This window comes from Lynx rufus, unplaced genomic scaffold (genome assembly GCF_022079265.1).
Source record: "Lynx rufus isolate CCGP_SWC_20201006 ecotype Redwood Valley unplaced genomic scaffold, mLynRuf1.p SCAF_13, whole genome shotgun sequence".
Lineage (NCBI taxonomy): Eukaryota > Metazoa > Chordata > Mammalia > Carnivora > Felidae > Lynx > Lynx rufus.
The window spans coordinates 13,198,481-13,209,025 of record NW_025814827.1 but is presented as its reverse complement, the minus strand read 5'-3'; the positions used below and the strand labels follow the sequence as shown (position 1 = coordinate 13,209,025).

Here is a 10,545-nt window from a genome sequence, read left to right as displayed (position 1 = left end):
TATGACAGCAGAAACAAGTTTATGAGAAACTGTATATTATCTATTGCAGTTTAAAAGAACAAAAAATTAACTCATGGTTTCTGAGGCTTAAGAATTCAGTAGCCTGGCTGGGTGAGTCTGGCACCAGTCTCTAATGAGGTTGCAGACAAGATGTAGTCATCTCAAGGCTTCTCCGGAGCTGGAGGAAATTCTTCTAAAATGGCTTACTCACTTGACTGGTGGTAAGAGGTCTCAGTTTCTCACCATGTGGGCCTCTCCATAGGACTGCCTAAGTATCTTAGTCTCGTGTTAATTGGCTTTTCCCAGAGCAAGTGATTCGAGGGACATTGAGAGAGAGGGACAGAGAAAGAGGGAGGGAAAGAGGGAGAGCCATAAGCCAGGCAGAAGTCAGTGTCTTTTATAGCCTAGCCTCAGAAATCATACCCCATCACAGATGCTATATTCTCTAGATCACACAGACCAGCCGTGATACAATCTTGGAGGGATTACACAAGGTATGAATATTAGGAAGTGGATGGAGATCATGGGGGGTCATCTACCACAGTCTGACCTCTGCTCTAAAAATCATAAGATTTTTAATGTTCTCAACCTAACAACCAACTGAGAAAAAGGCACTGATGTCTTCATACTTCTCTCATTTTGAAAAAGGCAATTCCTGTGAGCAATGAATCAGATCCTGCTTGATGCTGTGGTCCTATCCGTTCCAGCTCTAACTGTTCAGCAACTTCCTGTAAACCACCTTTGAGATTTTTGCAGCTCTTCATGAGGCACTTCACATCATATATGACAGGAAAAAATAATCAAAGGATCTCCAAGAAGTCAAGTTCTTCAGGCAAGTTAGAGTTGGTCAGGATTTTCATTAAATAGCCAAGGTCATAACCACTGTGAAATGATAACCATTTGACCCCTTCACAGAGGACCACTCCAGATGTCATAAGAAGTTCTGCAAAGTACTGGGTCTCAATTCCTTCCTCCTCATGTTTTTTAAACTGGATGCCAGATGTTGTTAGTAGCTCTATAGAGTCCTGGGCATACATGTCCTTCGTCAAATTAAATTTAAAATTAAACTGCCAAGTTGAAGTTCAGGGAGGGTATTCTCCTTGCTCATTCACAAATGTCAGTCCTAGCTGAATTATCTTTAACAAGTCTACATTAATGTCCTTTCTACATACAAAATACGCTTACATCCTCCCAAGTTTTCCAGAAATTTCTTTCCATTATAGTATCTGCTCATAGCCCAGTATCTATCATGTAAATCCGGTCTAGGTATGGATAAGGTTCCTTGGGGGTAGTTCCTGAAGTATAGTTCCTCTGTGTCTGAGATCTGTGAACTAAACACAAGTTATTTGCTCCCCACATGTGGAACATGCAATGGCACAACATATGTACAGTTATTGCTATAGACCCTCCTCTTCAGAAAGTGGGGAAACGGAAGACATACATGAGTTCTAGCAATTCTGAAATCCAACCAGACACAGGTTGGCAGCTCCTTGATTAGTACTCAAGGCCTGGGGATAATTCTTTGTTCTTGGCTATATTCTCCAGGCTGCTGGTTCTGCCCACTGAGTTATAATTTGTTCATGAAAGGTAGCATGTGTTGGTAGCTGAGTGGCTTTCTCAGCCTGCTTTCTGCTCATACAAGTTTGAGGCCCAAAGGCCTCTTTTGTGCTCTGTCCTTTCAGTTTAAGTAGTGTTCCTGCCAATATAATTTGTTTCAACCTGGCAAGTTTCCTACAAATCTCAAGGGGAGGTGGTGGGGGGGGGGGGCGGGTTCATGTTAGTAAACATTAGAAACACTTGTTTCTAATAAACCCTGTTGTTTATATAGCCCTCTGAGGCACCATCTTGGTTCTTCCAGCAGTGAAAGGATTTTATGGTCAGGACCTCAGCTTCATCTTTAGACCGTGTTTTCCAGGAAGTGCCCTAAATTTTATCTTTGCCTTGAAGCCATTTCTTAATTTTAGCTTCATTTGCCATCTGGAGAGTCTGGGAATTTTCCAAACCATCCATTATTGATTCTTTTTATCAAGTAGTCCTTCCTTTAGCTTATGTCTCTCGTGCCTTTGGTATAAGCAACAGGAAGAAGGCAGGAGGCACATTGAACACTGGACATCTCAGCTGGATTCCCCCGTTTATTGGGCACATTTTCTACTTTGTTCCTGCAGGCCAAAAGTGTTTCTGCCACTGCAAAATTAGAATTCCTTTCCTCCGATTTCCAATAAGATTTTCCTCACTGTCCTTTAAGGCCACAGCTTCAGCCTCAAAGGCCATCATACTTCTGAAGGGTTTCTTCGAGGCTCCTGAGGTTTTCACTAACACCCTCTTCAAAGTCCATCCAACTTCCAGCCCCTGCTCTGTTCTAAATCCACACCCACATTTTGGGTTTCTGTTATAGCCACACTCTATTTCCAGGTCACAAATCTGTAATGTGAAAAAACACATACTTCAGATACAATTCACAGTTCATATACGTTAAAATTCACCCTGTTAAGGTGGTACAATTCATTGGTATCTAGTATATTCACAAGGGGTACACCCATTCAATTCCAGAACATCTTCACCCCAAAAAAGAAATACTCATTACCAATTGCTCCCCATTCCTTTCTCATCTGAGACCCTGGAAACTACCAACCTACTTTCTGTCTCTTTGGATTTGCCTATTATGGACATTTCACATCAATAGGATCATCCAATATGTGGCCTATTTCGTCTGCCTTCTTTCATTTTGTACAATATGCATTAGTTATCTATTGCATTAACAAATTATCCCATCTCACAGTTTCTGTGTTTCATAAATGTGGGCGCAGCTAAACTGAATGGTTGTAGCTCAGGGTCTGTCCTGTGGTTGCAGACACTATGTGAGCAAAACCTTCAGTCATCTGAAGGCTTGCCTGGGACCAGAGGATCTTATGTTAACGTGGCTTCCCCATGTGGCTATAGGCAAGAGGCCTCCATTACTTGCTACTGGCTTAAGGCAAGAGATCTCAGTGTCTCACCACATGGACCTAGCCATAGATCTGCTTGATTGTCCTATAGCATCCCCAAAGTTGAGTAATTGAAGAGAGGACGAGGTAAATGCCACAATGTCTGCTATAATCTAGCCTTGGAAGTCCTTTACCATCGCTTACGACAAATTCTTCTCATCACACAGACCAACCCTGATTCAGTGTGGGAGACTGGCTCCGCAGATGGTTTCTTAGAGCGTTGACATATTAGGAAATTTTATTGTAACAGCCGAATTATCGTAATAGACGAATATATTGCGGATACACTCAATTCAGGAAAATTCAAAAAGATAGCAAAGTTTTCCTACACTCTAATAAAAGAGGGGTTTTCTATACTTCTGAGCCCTAAGCCTGTTTCTTCACTTTCCACTTTGATCTGTAAAGGTAAATACATGGATGTTTCTGAGTTGGTTGAAGTATAGAGAAAGCAGCTCTCTCTCTATAACTGATCCGTTTGATCTCCTTATTCCTTTCTGGCTTCTGATCTCTAAGTCTTGTATTCATATTTGTCAAAGTTTTCAATCCATGCTGTTTTTGATAAACGTGAAAAGGTCATGCCTTCCTTTAATTTATTAAATTTAATGTTTAAATTTTAAAATATGTTGTGACTAAAAGCAATAAAATTATGGCAACTTATTTATTTTTAATGTTTATTTAATTTTGAGAGAGAGAGAAAGAGAGCACAAGTGGTTGAGGGGCAGAGAGACAGAGACAGAGACAGAGAATCCCAGAGACAGAGACAGAATACCCTGTCAGTGCAGAGGGCCCACTGTGGGACTCTGACTCACCAACCATCAGATGGTGACCCAACCCAAAATCAAGAGTCGGAAGCTTAACCAACTGAGCCACCCAGGCACCCCAAAATTATGGTAATTTAAGAAAATGGGGGTGCCTGGATGGCTCATTCAGTTGACCATCAGACTTTAGCTCAGGTCATGATCCCATGGTTGTTGAGTTCTAGGCCCACATCAGGCTCACTGCTGTCAGCGCAGAGTCTGCTTTGGATCCTCTGTCCCCCTCTCTCTGCCCCTCCCCTGCTTGCGTGCGCGCTCTCTCTCCCTCTCTCAAAAGTAAATAAACATTTAAAAAATAAAAATAAATCAATGTTTCTGATACTGAAAGATACATACGCTTGCAACCTGATCATGCAATGTTATTGTATGCTTCGAACTTGTGTACAGACTGCAGAGTGAACTGCTCAGAGGCTCCAAAGTGCGGACATTTGAATTAGGGGGAAAGGATGAGGAAAGAACGTTATCTGGGCATTGGGGAGAAGTGCCCTGTGACTGAACTATAGGTGCAGGAGGATCCACAAAGCGTGAAGAGCCTGTGAATTTAGTGAGTGTGTATTATGAACAAGGCACTTGCTTTAGATGTTTTTCATCTTCTTTAGGATTCTTAAAGCTCTGAGAAGAGCTGTGAACTTGCTCAGAAAATGAGGTGCTATGCAAATGTCAGGGCTTTGCAGACCCTAGATTAAGAATTCCTGTTTTAGAAAAAGAAAAAGAAAAAGTAAGAATTCCTGTTTTAGATATTTTTGCCATGATAACTTCTTTTCTCAATATTGTTAGAAACAGTCTTGATAAATGTACCTATCTCCCAGAGTGCTATCTCTGGTGTGGCGGATCCTTAATATTAGGGAAAAGAACTAAAGAGAACTTGACACAAGTTTCTTGTATTTGGGGTTGTTGTTTTGTTTGTTTTTTCCTGCAATTTACAAGTTGTCAAGGTGATCATTAGCTACAAATTATTTTCCTTACCTTCCTGTATTAAACTGATCTTTTATTTTTATTAAACTTTTATTTTGTGAAGCCAGAAAAAAAAAGCAGAAAGCACACAAGAGTCATATGGCAAATATTCAGTATAATCCCAATACCCAGAATTTAAAATGTTAACATTTCATTAAATTTTCTTCATTAAAAAAAATAGTATCATAAGAGATAAAGCTGAAGACCCCTTCATGCCAAACCCAAAGTTCCAGCCCTTTTGCCCTACAGGCTCCAGCTATCAGGAATTGGTATATACCCTTCCAATTCCTTGCTTAATTCTTTCACAGCCATGTATGTATCCATATCTAATAACAGTATTAACTTGTATTATTTACATTTATATAAATAGCATCATTGTATACATGTTTTATACATTCCCTTTTTAAATTTAACATTGTTTGGTGATCTGGCCAGTTTATTTTAACTGCTGTAAAATACTACATTGCTTAACTATATCGCATAATGTTTTCTCATTGACAGATTTTTTTTTTTTTTTTTTAGTGGGCAGTGCTGTAAGGAACATCTTTTTCTTGGTTGGACCATATGAAATTGCTGTTTTTGTAGGTCAAAAATATTTGAATAGGGAGTTTTTTATGATTAACCATTAGCCATTTGGATTTCCTCTAATGTAAATTTCCCACTTACATTCTGTGCTGTCTGGAATAAGATAAATGAATGAAGTATTTCAAGAATTTACTGTGGGGGTGCCGGAGTGGCTCAGTCGGTTAAGTGCCAACTCTTGATTTTGGCTCAGGTCATGATATCACAGTTTGTGGGATCAAGCCTGGCATCCAGCTGTATCTGATACCATGGAGCCTGCTTGGGATTCTTTCCCTCCCTCTCTCTCTGCCCCTCCCCTGTGCTTGCACGCATGTGTGCACACCCTCTCTCTCAAAAATAAATAAATAAACTTTTTTAACAATCTTAAAATAGTTAACATAACTATACTCTAGTACGGTAATGAGGTAGGTAAATAATTTAGAGAAAAATAGAACTTGAAAGTACGTGATTTTTAATAGGATCCTTTTTAATTAAAAACATACCATTAACAAAGTGCTTATTATGTGTTAGGCATTGTGCTAAGCACTTTGTATATGTTACTTCATTTGATCTTCAAAACAACTCTATTAAGTAGAAATTATTCTTATTTTGCCTAAGGTCACACAACCATTAGCCATTGGAACTCATTGCAAACCCAGGTATATCTGGCTGTAAAGCCTGTTCTAATCATTATCTTGCCTTCCCATAAAAAAAAAAAAGTCTCTAAAAATTTACAGATCCAATAAAAGTCACACTTAGTGGCATGCAATTTTATAGAGAGTAAAAATAGGTTAGTAAAAACTATATTTTAGATATTTATAGTTTATAAACAATAAATAGTAAGTTCTTAAAGTACATAAAATGAATAAAAATAAATATATATTTGGATTTTAATTAGTAAATCTGGCTGCAAATAAAGTACACAACTTTTACATTACTGCACAGATTAATATAAAGACAAGACGAAGGTAGCACAGTAGAGTCATGTTCTTACATTCCACCTCCTAAATACAGAGCATGACATATAAAATGGGAAGTGGGAAAATGAGAAAGACATTCACGGACTGAAGAACACAAACACAAAACACTGAGCAGAGCTGAAGCTAATGTCTGGTGAACTCTGGGTCCAGAAGGCAGTGACAGCTTAAATTTCTGTTCATGTGGAATAATCAAAACTAAAACTGCTTCCATAAGGCAAGATTTGAAGGTAGGCTTTTAACTAAATCTGACAGGACTATTTTCCCTAATTCTCATTCTAAGGTGAGGTTTTGCTAAGCAAGAAAATAACAATAGACTTGGTATAGCAATGAGGGAACTGAGCTAGGATAGGTAGAAGAGATAAACTGAGAAAATTATTCCGGCCTTCCCTTAGAAACAAGATTCAAAGGCTATCTGAGCCTGGGTTTAACTTGATGTAATTATTTATGCCTATAGTTAAGAAAATGTAGCATTAAACTCCTAAGAGGTTATAAGGTAAGGTCATTATTCTATAAAAGTAATTGTTTTTCTCTATAAAATGCAGTTATAAATTCTAACCCTTCCAGACAGAGATTTAAGGTTTTTTTATATAAGTTTCTTTTTTTTAATGTTTATATATTTATTTTGAAGGAGAGAGAGCAAGCGTGCATGCATGCACACAGGCACCTAAGCAGAGGATGGGCAGAGAGGGAGGGAGGAGAGAATCCCAAGCAGGGCCATGCTGTGAGCTCAGACCCCGACTTGGGTCTTTATCCCACAAACTGTGAGATCATGACCTGAGCCAAAACCAAGAGTCAGATCCTTAACTGACTAAGCCACCCAGGTGCCCAGATTTAAGTTTTTTTCCACTGAGAATTACAAAGACATATTTCCAGAATCTCAGTTTTCAATTCTGGGATAGAATTTTAAAGCTTTGTATTCTGTGATAGGCAGAATATGGATGCCCTAATCCCCAGAACCTGTGAATAAGTTACCTTACACAGCAAAAGGGACATTGCAGATGTAATTAAATCAAGGATCCTGGACAGGGAGATTGTCCTGGATTATCTGGGTGAGTCCAATGTAATCACAAATGTCGTTATAAGAGGAAGGTAGGAAGTAAAGGCCAGAGGAGATGTGATGACATAAGCAGACGTAGGAAGATGTGGGGTCAGGGACCAAGGAATGCAGGCAGCCTCTGGAAGCTGGAACAGACAAGGAAACATCTCCCCCCAGAGCCTCCAGAAGGAACATGGCCCCACCAACACCTTGATTTTTGCCATTTTGGATTTCTGATCTCCAGAACTGTAAGATAGTAAGTTTATGTTTTCCTTGTTTCCCTCTCTCTCCCTCTCTGTCTCTGGTGTGTGTGTGTGTGTGTGTGTGTGTGTGTGTGTGTGTGTTTTGTTTTATTTTTAGAGACATGGATGATCCATTAAGTTTGATGATCCATTTAAGTTTGTGCTGTTTTAAGCCACTAAATTTGTGCTAATTTGTTACAGCAGCAACAGGAAACTGCATTCCAACTCTTTTTAGACATATTTCTAATATGGAGAATTTGTTGTCGTTGTTGTTGTTGCTGGTGTTATTAAGAAAAGGCAAATGAGAAGGAATTCTAGGAAGATAGCAGCTTATTTTGCCTTTTTTACATTCCCACACTCCTCAGTAAGCAGATATACAAATTAGAGTAACAATGATGTATATGTAACCTTATGGTCATCAAAATGTCAAAAAATTTAGATTCCATTTATTAGTGGAAGAGATGGAGAAGGAGGAGAATGTTTTCATATATTGCTGGCGAAAAGCAATCGGTATTACCTATTAAAATGAAAAATACATTTATCTTTCCAACCAACAATCCCACTCCCAGAAATCTAACCCACAGAAATAAAAGCACCTTTACTAAAGACATATTTAAATATATTTATGGCATTTGATTATAGTGGAACAAACTAGAAACAAAGTGCCCATCAACAGGATAATGCTTAATAAATTATGGCACTTCCATACCATAGAATGGTATGCAACCATTAAAAAGAATTAGAGAATAAAGTTGAACCCCTGTCTCACACCATATGTAACAATTAATTCAAGTTAATTCACAATGGATCAAATCTAAATGTAAGAACTAAAACTAGAAAGTTCTTAGAAGAAAACAGGCATGAATCTCCATAACCTTGAATTAGGCAATGATTTCTTAGATATGACACCAAAAGCACAAGAAACAACAAAAAAAAATAGGTAAATTAGGCTTCATAAGAATTTAAGATGTTTGTATTTCTAAGGACAAAGTTGAAGACAACCCACAGAATGGGAGAAAATTGTTTATATGTGTAATATCTACAGTATATAAGAATTCTTACAATTCAACAATAAAACACAACCCAATTAAAAATGGGTAAAGGATCTGAACAGACACTTCTCCAAAGAAGAAAAACAACAAGCCAATAAGCACATGAAAAGATGGTCAACATAATTAACCATCAGAGAAATGCAAATCGAAACCACAGTGAGATAACTCTTCACACATAGTAAGATGGCCACGATCAAAAAGGCTGATAAAAACAAGTGTCGGTGAGGATGTAGAGAAATTGTAACCCTTGTGCGTTACTAGTCAGAATGTAAGATGGTACAGCCTTTTTGCAACACAGGCATTTCCTCAAAAAACTAAACACAGAATTACTATAACCTAGCAATTTTCCTAGGTATATTACCCAAGAGAATCTAACTTATGTCTACACAAAAACTTGTACACACAAGTTCATAGTACAATTATTCATAGTAGTAAAAAGTGAAAACCCACTGTCCATCAACTGATGAATAAACAGAAGGTATATTCTTACAACAGAGTATTATTCAGTCACAGAAAGGAATGATGTACTAATACATGCCACAGCGTGGATGGCCGTCTTAAACATTATGCTAAGCCAAAGAAGCCAGACACAAAAGGTCACATATTATGTGACCCCACGTACATAAAGTGTCCAGAATAGGCAAATCCATGGAGATAGAAAATATATTAGTGTTTGCCAGGAACTGGGAGAAGGAAGGAATGGGGAGTGAATGCTAATGAATATGGAGTTTCTTCATGAACTAAGGAAATAGTCTGGGATTAGACTATGTGATGGCTGCACAACTTGTGGATATACTAAAAAACACTGCGTTTCATGCTGAATGAAATGTTCACTGTTCAACGTTGAGTTCTATATATATCGTATGAAGAAGAACAAGGACAAGAACAAGGATAAGAACAAGAACTTTTTTGGATGATTTGCAGGCGCCACCAGGTAAGAAACCATTTGTCATCTGATCAGGTCAGAGCCAAGAATCCATTTTATTTTGTTATCTTTATGTAACTGGATTTTCTATTTAGAGAAGAGAGGAAAGTTCTCCTTTAAAAATCTGTTTACATTTGGGGTACCTGACTGGCTCAGGCCTTAGAGCATGTGACTCTTGATCTCAGGGTTTTAAGTTTGAGCCCCATGTTCGGTGTAGATTACATAAAACCTTTTTTAAAAAGTTTACATTTTTAAAAAATGAAGTCAATATAAGTAAGAGTATTAAAGAAAAGTATTCAGTAAATAACAAGGTATATTGGCAGACTCTGACATTTGTAAAAGTCCTAGTGTTCTATTGCATATTTTTCAAACCCAGGAATACTGTTTGGATTAATAATGAAGTAAAAGTCAATACACCATTCACTTCCCAGTGCCAAGTATCTCCATAACTTAATCCTTGGATATGTTTTTCGAAGTACAAACCCTTTCTTTCAGTACTATCTCCAAGGAAATTTTCAGGGATTTGCCCTCTAGATTAGATATCACAGGTTTTGCTCCTTTCCATTTCAATAGGCTGCCATCCCCACTGGCTCTCCATGGGGCCAAGTTTCCTGAACTGTGCAAGCTGAGGTGAGTTGAGGCACAAGAAAAGCTTTGATACTGGGTATCTTTTGGATACCATGCCAGCTTGTAGTTCCAGATAGTTAATATGTGACACCACATTCCTTTCGATGTATCAGATCTTTTTTTTTTCCATGTTTACTTTCAGAGAGAGCTGAGCAGGGGAGGGACAGAGAAAGGGAGACAGAACCCCAAGCAGGCTCCACGCTGTCAGTGCAGAGCCTAACGCCCAATGTAGGGCTCCATCTCAAGAACCATGAGATCATGACCCCAGCCAAAATCAAGAGTCAGATGCTTAACCAACTGAGGTACTCAGGCACCCCTGATGATGTCATATCTTTGCGAAGCTGGGTTTTGGGTCATTGCTGTGATAAA

General features: G+C 38.4%; 1 pseudogene; it reads right to left on the bottom strand.

The window, feature by feature from the left end:
• Positions 1–22: 22 nt before the first annotated feature.
• LOC124508966 (CCR4-NOT transcription complex subunit 7-like) lies at positions 23–2,271 on the bottom strand (annotated as a pseudogene).
• Between the last annotated feature and the right edge of the window lie 8,274 nt (positions 2,272–10,545).